This window comes from Pocillopora verrucosa, chromosome 1 (genome assembly GCF_036669915.1).
Source record: "Pocillopora verrucosa isolate sample1 chromosome 1, ASM3666991v2, whole genome shotgun sequence".
NCBI classification, from domain to species: domain Eukaryota; kingdom Metazoa; phylum Cnidaria; class Anthozoa; order Scleractinia; family Pocilloporidae; genus Pocillopora; species Pocillopora verrucosa.
Genome location: NC_089312.1, coordinates 36,139,159 through 36,150,644, shown reverse-complemented (window position 1 = coordinate 36,150,644; position 11,486 = coordinate 36,139,159). Strand labels below are relative to the sequence as shown.

The window sequence follows — 11,486 nt, the reverse complement described above, 5'->3', positions numbered from 1 at the left end:
GAAGCTAAAAGTTCCTCAATTTTTCTTCTCTTCCTTTCACTTGCAAGAAACACTTCAAAGAGTTTTTAAGTTCCTCGGAGCATGTTCTATGCGAGCATTAGAGAACTTAACTACGAAGTTTCTATTACCCACCATGCAAATAGCGGCATCAGTTTGCGCACACTGGTCGTGATTTGCTCAAAATAGGCGGACGAGTTCCCAAGATTCTTATCGTAAAAATCTTACAAACACTTTTGTCTAGGCAATAAATTGTTATGTATAAAGAGTTTCACACCAGGTTTTCATAGTAAGGGACCTTCTCTTTAATTTTTTTTTTTACTGACAATCCTCATAAGCATTTTAACTTTTTTTTTTAGCTTTATATCTTGCATCAATTCACAGGATAGCATTCCGAGTTAGGTTAGGGAATAACCTGACCAGATCCGCATTTGAAGAGGTGAAGATTATAGAAACAAAAAGGGAATTGTCCTGCATGACTTGGAGAAACATTTTGATTTGTTTTGGCGCTTTGCTGTTGCTGTAATCTCGCACTTATTGGCCACAATCAATAACTTACGTTGGTTGGTCTTTACAAGGCCCTCCCCCCTTCCGCCAGCCCGGATATGTTTTTCTTTTTTTTGTTGCAGATGGGGCCTTCATATGACTTTGGTAATCTTCGAACCGTCAAAGCCGTCGATTGTGGTATTCCCGAGGTACTGAAAAAATCCTGATGTAATTTTTGCCTTACCGCTATCTTCGTGCCACAATATTGCACCTCGCAAAGTGATTATGCCGATGTGTTTCCTGAGATAGACCGAAATTATTAGAAAATGCGAGAGAAGCGTTACGGCAGTTTGATGGCTGGTTGAACGGCGGCAAACCGTTAGTATTTTTTTTTTTTCCTGTTTATTTATGCTGAACAAGCTACCCATTTGAGATTTTCAGTGTTTGTGTTTCGTTTTGACTGCTGCAGAATGTAATTCCAAATCACGTAGACCGCCGAGTTATACAAGATACCGCAGCCTTTATTACCCACGTCGCAAACACTTCTCAGAAAGTGCGTTAGTTATTACAAAACTGCGGAGGTTATTAAAAAATGGCGTTATTGTGTCCCAAAATGCGTAGGTTATTTAAAAAAAAATGCGTCGTTAATCACAAAATGTCGCAGAACATGGTGTTTTCGTCGAATTGCTCACTTTTACTGTTGTTGTAAAAGATTCAAGGCAGCTTGATATTTTTGGAAAAATTTAACACACTTCAAGAAACGCTTACACTATTTTACTATCTTAGTACTTGATCCGAGGGTACATCCTGTAATATAAGATACTCTATTAAAGCTCCATTAGCCTTGTGCTTCCGCTGTATATGCAAGTTTTATTAGATAGATAATAACAAAGTTGTTGGTCGTCCCTAGGATTCGACCAAACTTGAGAACGTAGTTTATATCGTGGGTTTGAAGTATGCAGATGAACAAACTTGGGACTGAGGTTTTCCATCGTTTCCAAGCTGAGAAAGTCGCGACTGAAAGAGAAAGTTTGATGTACGCACATCACAAGCAGTCGGAACCCAGGAATGTTTAAAGAGGTAAAGACCGGTTTTTTCCCCCTTTCATTTTTAAACATATTTGTTCGTTGTTTTTCCCAAAAGCACTCAGACCTATCAAGGGGATCACCATTTTACAAACTTTAATTCAATTTATACAGGCTCACACACAACAGATACAAACAACAAGCAAATTTACGATAATAACGAGTTACACTCACATATCAACTGAGTTGAAACGTAATTGGTGGCCACCGTACAGGGTTTGAAGGCTGACATTTTCGAGCGTTAGCTCTTCGCCAGAGAGGGCTAACGCGTTATCCCTCCATCAATCGCCCTGACTAAGGGCTAGCGCTCGAAACGTCAGGCTTTAAACCTCTTTACGATGGCCAATTGACGTTTTCAACTCAATTGAGAACCCTAAATACCCCTGTTAGACTCTCCCACCAACGCAGCACCACAGTTTCCTTAGAAACTATACCCCTTTAAAACTACATAGTTTGGGATTATTTAAGCAAGCAAACAGTAGCCAGCGCAAAGCGATTTTATAGAACTTATACTATCGTGAAAAAAGCACAGTTGACATCGTCGTTTACAGACTTAAACAGGAACAATTATAAAATGTTTTTTCGTTACACCATCGCTGCACGCTACCACACTTTCGCTGAGAAGATTACCAGCAGAAATAAGAGGACATTGCCAAGGGTACCATACCTTAGGTAATACAAAAGTGTTTCACTGAGTCAGAGTCAAAACCGCACTTCGCAAATAGGCCCGCACTACTATGTATTTTGAAAAGACGTTGTCTCTAAGACAATAAAACCCCTGTCCTGAGACGAGTGTCTTCGATAGATGCATGCATTGAAAAAAAAAAAAAAAAAATAATATAAGAATAAATTTGGTTTTATCAACTTAGCTGGTAATGTTAATTGGCTATATATCGTAAAGAATTTCTAAGCATGAAGCACGTTTTGAGCGATAGCCTTTCGCCAGAGCGAGTTTGGTCACTAGTTCATTTTAATAACGTGAGCAGCATTTGTTATTTATTTGTTAAATTGGCTCGATTACTGTAATTCTCTCCTAATACATACAAGCTCCCAAGCAAGCTTCCTCGCGTAAACTAGAGCTGGTTCTCTGCATGACTCCCTGAGGCCACCATTGCGACTGTATATTGAGCTGTAGCCAATATAGCTGGAATCACAGTCATGACATTTTCCAGATGACATCCCATATTCCATGAGTGTCTTTATCAGACTTTTGGACAAACATGTATGACGTGAAGCTATCAACTTTGTGATTAACAAATTTCAGAGTATGTTTAATCGCTTAGAAGCCTTCTCGAAATCTTCACATGTTGATTTCTCATCGACAGTTTACTGTGTAAACTTAAGCCTAAGGTCGTATGAGAACTCCACGTTTTTGACGACCTTGGACTTAAAAAAATAGAGGGGGCTGGTGTTCCGTGTAACGTTTAAGAGAAATAAATAAAATTTCGAGATTTAACATGATCTATAATTACCGGTACTAACCATTTTTCAGCTCACTCCGAGGTCTTATTTAAATCATAATTGAGGCGACCAGCTGATAACGGCTGGCTTATCAACAAAAGCCTGAAACAGTGTAGTATCTTGGACATAATTCAAAGGAATAGAGGCGATACCATCACTACATATAATTTGTGTAAATGAGAAATAGATGCTGTCCCTAGTACAGACCGTCTTGGGGACGTCCAGAGTTGACTGTTCATCATTCAGAGGTTGTTATCTTTGATCGGTGAATAGTAACCCATTGCTCACTCTCTGATGCAAATAGTTCTGTGAATTCCTCTCTCCTCCTCGAGAAAAGGTTTGAAGGGCTTTCCAGGTTTAATTGCGAAAATTCCGGCATCAAATTATTCTTATTACCTTTTTTATTGAATCGCTCCCCTGTTCTGTTTATTGACCGTCTCTCCCACTCTTATGGTTGCTTTCAGGCTTCTTCGTTATTTGCTTTGAACCCGGTAAAGATTCGTTCCCAGGACGCCGTGGCTGTTATCGAACTCGATCGCTCAACAGATCCAGAAGGTCGCATAATGGCGTGGGAGTTTGTGCAGGCAAGAACTACGATTAACTGTTTCAAAGGTCACGTGAAATTTAAAGCCAAATCGTCGAAAAAAAGTTGAGGAAATACTTCGGAAGCGTCATGGCAATTGAATGAAAATTCATTCTCGGCCGTGAATGGCATCAGCCATCCACTGTATGATGGCTAATGTTTTTTTTGTCTCCCTCTAAATCAGATATGGTACAGGTTCTTTTGCATTCAGTCGTCCTCATCAAGGCTACTACAGCGCACTTCAACACGGAGAAGAAATGCGAGGATGTAAGGAAATGTTTCAACTCGCTGTTTCGTCTATCGAACTTGGTTAAGCCTTTTTCTTTCTTTGTTAAGCTTTGTTATCTAGCTGTCTGCAGAGATTCTGTGTAGCTTGATAGATCGATTTTTGGTAACTCCTTCAATTAATTATTTATTGATTAATTATTAATTAATTAAAAAACGTGCTGTTAGCAGTGAAGGCCCAGAGAGAAACAATTACCTCTATCAGTTAAAATGTATAAGGAAAATGGTAAAATTAGCGAACACTGTCTATAATTTGAACTAAATACAGAGTGACAAATAACGAGCGGATGGAAAAGAAAAACAATTCAAAATGGAAGCCAAATTGTCCATCAAACCAACCATAGTAATAAACCGACTACCTGGCAACATTATAACCTAACTAGTTTAGCTAAGTTTTTGAAATTTAAGTAAGTTGTTTCTTTAAGAAACTGCCATCGACGGATAATTTAAACACTTACCAACGTGGTTTATTCAAAAGTGAGTGAAGTTTAATGACATAAAATCACTGTAAGTTGTCCATTTTTATCGAGCTGAAACACACTTGTTACCCGTTAACTTTGTTACCAACCATGTCATAGCGCGTTTAGTTGCGATTTCCCTAAAATTTTAATCTTTTTTTTTTTCCAGTTGAAGTTTCTTTTTTTTGCGAATAAAAGACACAGGGTCATGCAAGCTGGCTGGTACTTCAAAGTTTGGAAGTATTAAAGCCAATATACAATGGCTGAAAGCCTACCGCCACACTGTCGTTGCCTGGCTTCAAGATTTCGTCTAGCTCTCAACGTTCACCCTTACCCTATCAATAACCCACATCACCCTGTACATGTCAACAAGTTTAGACGAGAGATACAAATAATGACGGCCGTTGAATAGTTCGAATTCTGCATTCACCCGGAACAACCCGGTCGGTAAATTTAGAAGGTATAACTTTGTGCCAGGTATGCTAGAAGTGCATCAATATAATTGCCTTCGTTGTTACTTAAAACTTGAAACCAGTCAAAACCTACCGCGTCGACTGACAATAAAACCTCTGGCATCTGCACTTCGCAACATCGACAGAAGGTATACCGTTCTAATAAGCTGGAGCTGTACTTCACCCCTTTATTTTTTCGGCTATAAGTACAATCATGCAGTGGAACTCACTGAAGTTCTTACATCCTAAACCTCGCAGCTCCTCGGGTTGCCTTTCTTTCTTTCCCTTTTCTTTCTTTTTTCAGTTTTCGTTTACTAAGGTCATTTTTCAAAAACCTTCCAAAGATGGAAATTGATGATCACTTCCTTTTTAAATCAGTTTAATTGTGAAATTTTTAAATCGTTAGTTGATTTAAGATTATCCCGCTGGAGGATTACAGATTAAAGGCAACCCGTAAGGGATCTAGTTTGAATATAAGAATTAATATGTTTTTCTAGGGATTTACTACATTGATTTTAATTTATCACAATTGAAATCTTTAATTATGGTCATAGTCTTGTTTTTAATGTATTAACTTTACTGGAAAGTGCATTCACTTGATTGTGAAATATTGATTTAAAATATTTATATAATACTAAGCCTATGTGGCTTAACTTTTATTTTTTAAGTCAGGATTGCTTATATTGTTTTGGTTAAAGGTGTTGTACATTTTTGCTTTTCCCACAACGGAGGGGCCGCTTTTTTATTTTTTTATTTCGTTGAGTTGGAATAAAAGAGATTGTAATGGGATCGGAGAAATATTAAAAATGTCATTACCATTTATTTTTCAATTCATTAATTGAAAAAAAATGGTTTAGGAATAACGACAATAAAGGGTTAGCTTCAGCTGGGTTTAAATGCCTTTCGGTGTTTTGGCTGTGGCGGCGACTTTAAAACTTTTGAGTCAGCCACACTTGATTGTTTTCATCGCTCGTGGAGATTTAAAAGTGCAATAGTGATAACGGTAAGGTTCGTAGGGAAGTCACATAGTCGCCCATTTCTAAGCAAATTTTAATGAGTGAAAAATATATTATAATCAAGAACTGCTCTTGTATTCGTTAAGTTTTGGATCTTGATTTTGTTTATAATCTCTCGTGTGGGTAAGGGTGAGTTTAAATCGTAAGTATAGTAAGTTTGATCTCAATTTGTCAGCAGTTTCATTGTCCTAATATTTTGAGTGTTAAATTTCTTCAGGGAGGCGCCATTCTTTAGGGAGCAGAGATTAATTTCCTCTAGAAAATGTTCGTAGCAGCGGAGTAGCTCAAATATATATGCTTTAGAGATAAAAGTCATGAAAAAAATATGAAAAGAAAGATGCTGCCGAAAAAGGATAATTTGGGTGAACAGGAACAGAAACAAATTGTTTCCTCTTTCAAAGAATAATATGGCCACTCCCTAGTAATGGCAAATGAAGGAAAGCCGTTTTGAGTAATGGCTGGAGCAAAAGGAAATTGCATACAATCAGATAATTCTTATTCTGGGGTTCCAGGAAAATATAGCACTGTCCATCAAAAATAAAGAAAGAAGAAGAGAGCTAATTTTTATACACAGCTAGGGATGAACTAAAAACCACCTTTACCCTGAAGGATAGAATGGTATTTGACATCTTATGGTGGTAAGACTAAGGTGACCTCGTCAGCTTCTCTTCTTGATAATGTTAGATGATGTAATCCTTTACAGTAAGGTTGCGGGCTTCGTTGACGAATTGAAGTGTTCTTTTTAGGAACACTTCTTCCTTGCTTTTATGTCTTTAACTCATGTGGTTCAAGTTGAACTTGTTGCACAATGTTATGAAATAAATGACTCTTTCTCTCCTCTTCATGTCGCTCTATTCATGTTGACGATGCAGCGTTGTTAATTGTTTTGCTTATACTCTGCACACGACAACACAGTTTGTTCACAGCCGTGTTGTTTTTTCCGGGGCCGGTACAGTTTGTCATGAAAGCGTAAAATCAAGAGCATTGTTATGAACTGATAGCACCAAACATCCTTTGAACAGACCGATCAAATGGTTGATGTCGAATAATTTGCCCTTTCGGACAGTATAGCGCGTTGGATCATATGCATTTGCTAATTTTCTGGTTCGTATTCTCGTTTAAACCTACTAAGCTGTGCGTTTTGGCAAAACTACTGCTCTTTAAGAGCTTGATATAGTTTTGACTCACTTGACATAAAAACCTTATCGCTCACGCGCCTTTTGATTCAAATGTTTTCTTAAAGGTATTTTAAAAAGCTCGTGGTAAAAGACTATCGTCCTATCATGTTACATAAAAACCTCCTGGTCAAAAATTTGTTGAAAAAGCAAGCTTTCGGCTGGAAAATGTAGAAGGCCAAGCTAGAAAATATATGTAAATCGAGGTCTGATAACATTCAAATGCTAATCATAGAGCAATTGAGCTATTTTACAGGGTACTTAAGTATAATTGAAAATAAAGCCAATGCCACAGTTTGTTTCGTTATGTTGCTATTCGTAATCACAGAATAGCTCATCTTCGCTGAAGAAAAAAAAAAGACTCACTAAACCTGCCGGACAAGAATTCCCCTTTTTTCAATTTACTAAGGCTACACATTTTTCTTCTGAGCAATATGATATGTAGAATTCCTTGCGCCCATTAAAGGTTTATTGGTGGAAATGGAAGTGTTTTTTCTTCAAAAGTTTAGCCCATGCCTGCATTTATTTTAGATAAGGCCACTTCAGGCTTTGAAGTCACGGCACACCGCTAACACTAATGAGCAGACAATAACTCCTCTCTTTTTAAAAAGAGCACAGTTCTTCCTTATTTATCGTTTTCACGCTTTTAATTTGCTAATAATGTACATGAAAAAACCACTCAGTTCTGATTAGTTAAGATAAATGCAGTTTTCAGGTAATTCAGGGTAGAAGTGAGTTAATCCAGTGCAGAGAGGGTTAATTTAGTACAAAGAAACAAATCATACATTCTGATTGGTCATAATCAAAGAACTCATAGACAGCCAATCAAATGCGAGCCTTGGATGTCGCAACAAAATTTGAAAATTTGCGAGCGAAACAATAGCCGGCGTTTTAGGAAGTTTTCTTTCGCCACCGCGGCTGAAGAACAGCTCAAACAACGAAAACTCTGTTAAAGGCACTGCATTTTGGTTGTCGGTTTGGAAAAAATGGTGTTTAGAGAAGGAATTGCCAATGAAATCGAAAATTACGAGCCGACCCAGCTTAGCACTTTACTCGAGCGATCCAACGCCGAAATTAAAAACAAACATGGTTAAACCTCAGAAACGACGATTCCATTTCATCGAAAGTGATTTGACACAGACTGGACAATTACTTGAAATGTTTAGCCGGACTTTGAACTTTTTTGCGCCTTACAGATGTGAAGATATCATTGCATATTATTGTTTTGATCGTACGCGGTTATTTTGACCGAACGCACGGTGTGAATAAATATTTTTGCACTTGATGCGCGCGCTTTGCTTATGCTTTATTATGATAAGCTATCTCATATTTTTTCATGTTTATTATTAACACGTAGTCACATGATTTTCTCGTGCAATCTGGAATAAATAAGCACTTATTAAGTTTTCAAAGACCGACAAATTGCACTCGCCCTACGGGCTCGTACAATTTTGTTAGTCTTTAATAAATTTACTCGTGCTCATTTATTCAAATTGCTCTCGAAATCATGTGATTACCTATAGAAATCTTTACTCTGATGATCGGTTCTCAAATCCAGTCCCAAATCAAAAAATGAAAATTTCTCAGCCGTTTTCAGATATAAACATGATCCATACCCATTTTCAGTCCCACTTCTAAACATTGTCATTGACTTGCAAATCCAGTTTCAGATACTCTGTCGTTGCGTGTAAACTTCGCAGCAGTGCCATAGTCCACAATTGGTAAAACTTGCTCTAAATTTCAGGTCCAATGACATATCTTTGGTACATCTCATTTTCTTATTAAACCATACCAGAATCAAAGATCAAAATCCATACATGCTTTAAGACCGATTATAAGAACGGTTATAAAAATATTTTCTCCTGGGAGCATATCCCCATATAGTTTAAAACGGATAGTACTCTTCCTACTTTGCCCCCAACTCGGGATATTTTCCATCTCTCACTTTACATCATAGTCAGTGGGCTCGACCGGAACCCAAAGCTATTGTTTGTTATAACTTTTACCCGGTCAGATGAACACTCTTACGCAAGATGATTTCTTCTTTGTATTAGTGGTGCCAGTGTTGATTGCTAGACAACTCAAGTGCTGTTTTACTTGTCCCCTGATAATCTGCAATGCAAATTTCCGTAACTGTTCTGCACCAAACAAAAAACTAGGCGCAGTTAAAAGCATATGAAATTACCCAGCACCAACGACTTTATCAACTGTATTTCATGAACTGCCTTGACACCCATTATTTGTTTTCCCTGCGGACATAATACGAACTGATGAAATGCTGCTGTCGACCATACGGCTAATTTGGATGGTCCTGGCCTCTTCTTCATTGGGCGAGTTTAACCTTATCAGAGTCGTACCTTTGAACACCGAAGGCTCGCTCTTAATGAAAGGACTCCACAGGGTCAGGAATTTCCATGGCATTCAATACGACTTCCACGCACTCTTTTGCCCACCAGCTATAAATCACATTACAAACTGATTTGAAATCATTCAATGTTAAAGGGAATGTTACAATACGAGTTACTGTGAAAAGCCAACAACACATATTATTCTTCATTTAAAAGACATGAACGTATCAGGGACAACCGTGCTTAAAACTACACAAGAGAGAGAATTCTTTCCCCTTTTATCAGCTGGAAGTGTTAAAGAACTGGAGCAATCGCGGGTAAAAAGCGGAAGAAGAGTCAAGGATCGCGATATAAGAGTCACGGAGACAATGCAAAATAGAACTCTTGAAATGTTTCTCATTGAAGTAAGTGAAGAGCTCACGCCACATCAAAACTTCGCAATTTACATCGAATTTGAGTATCCACTGACAGACAAACTTCTCGGATTTTACAGAAGTTCTTACATGACAAAAAGTGTTGAGAAAAGGTCAGTAAAACAAATTAAAGTCTTTGGTGATAAGTGATATCATTCGTTATATTGAGATTATTTTAGACGAAGTCTCTACTATTAGCGACTGTGAAGTCACAGCCTAACGCAAGCTTTTTTTGTTAGAAAAATTGGCGATCAGAGCGAATTCGGTAAAATTTCCGCACAGTCCCATCCTATTGTAAAACAAATCTGTTTTCCCAAGGCAATGTATTGTTTTTGTCATTTTGTTTCTCTATCCAAGAACTGAATGCATAATGTAGTATGGGGCTGTGCGGAAATTTTACCGCGAATTCACTCGCTCTGACGAAGGGCTTAAGCTCGAAAAGTCAGCTTTCTAATCTCTTTACGGCGGCTATTTCACATCATCAAGACGGTTCATAACAAAACCAATTCAGCAAGTTTAAAGTTATTTGCATGACAAACCAGATTTGAATATTTCTTCCTAATTTATAGCAGGCAAGTTAATGACAGTGTCTCTGCAGTTGAGCGTCACTCAGCATTATTTGCAAAACATGAGTAGTTTTTTTGTTGACTCATCATAATGCTAAGCTCCAAAGATATTTCAGCTATGAATGGTTGCCCATTCATTCTTAGTGACCACATACAGTGGTACAAGTACTTAGCAAGTACTTGACTAACTCGTTTGATTTGTTCTCTAATTTATTGCCTCTTAATGTCTTAATTTTCTTCTTTATTTAGTTGCCTTATAAAAGCGCTCGATCAAGAATGATTAGCTCCTTTAAATTCGAGCCTTTTCAGATTTCTTCTCTGTAAATAGCGGTAATAGGCCTTTTGTAGGTTCACGTCAAAATACGCAGTTTCACCCTGAGCCGGCCTTGCTTTCAAGGAGCGGACTGTTGACTTTTGATCGGAGAGTATTCCCAGAACACTGGAATCAAAAGAATACCCTCATGAAAACATAAAGAAAGTGACAAAGACTTATGAACATTCTAAGCACAAAGAGGCTTAATGATTTCATCATGCACAAGAGCATTTATGCTATGTTTCAAAAAGTCAAAGGCCTAAGGTGTATGATAATTGAACTGTATGCATTTTACAATTGGTTCGTGCGCTAGGGTGCGTTTATTGAGATATGAAGCACGTGGTAAGATTGGAAAGCACGAAACATGCTTAAGAGTTTCTAGAGTCGTTATCGATAGCAACTCTACTTTCGTGAGTGCTCTCAAATATCCCAGGTGCTTCATGTGACGATGAACGCACAGCTGACACATGAAGTAATTGTAAAATAACGTTCTCAATCCGGTTGTTTTTAATGTTTTATATTTTAACTCTCAATGCTTTATATAGACACGACTCGACGATCACTTGTACCCAGTTATTTTTTTCTTCTTAGTTATCTGGCAGCTACACTATTTGAGGCGACTTTCGCTCGAGCGGCGTTTCCATGCTTCGATGAACCGGAAATGAAGGCAAAGTTTTCTGTTACCATTATCAGGAAGGAACATATTCTTCTCTCTCAAATATGCCCCTCATGCAAACGGTAAGAATAAAAAGGTGTGTTAACCCTTTCAGTCCCAATGTCTTAATTGTAATTATCCTTACTGTCTCTCGTACGATTTCTATGATGTTTTCTAAGAATTCTCATAACTT

General features: G+C 37.8%; 2 pseudogenes; both read left to right on the top strand.

The window, feature by feature from the left end:
• The window catches only part of LOC136279423 (glutamyl aminopeptidase-like), an 18,872-nt pseudogene extending 15,190 nt beyond the window's left edge, over nt 1-3,682 (top strand).
• A 4,302-nt stretch (nt 3,683-7,984) lies between these two features.
• LOC136279415 (endoplasmic reticulum aminopeptidase 2-like) lies at nt 7,985-11,380 on the top strand (annotated as a pseudogene).
• The last annotated feature ends 106 nt before the right edge of the window (nt 11,381-11,486 follow it).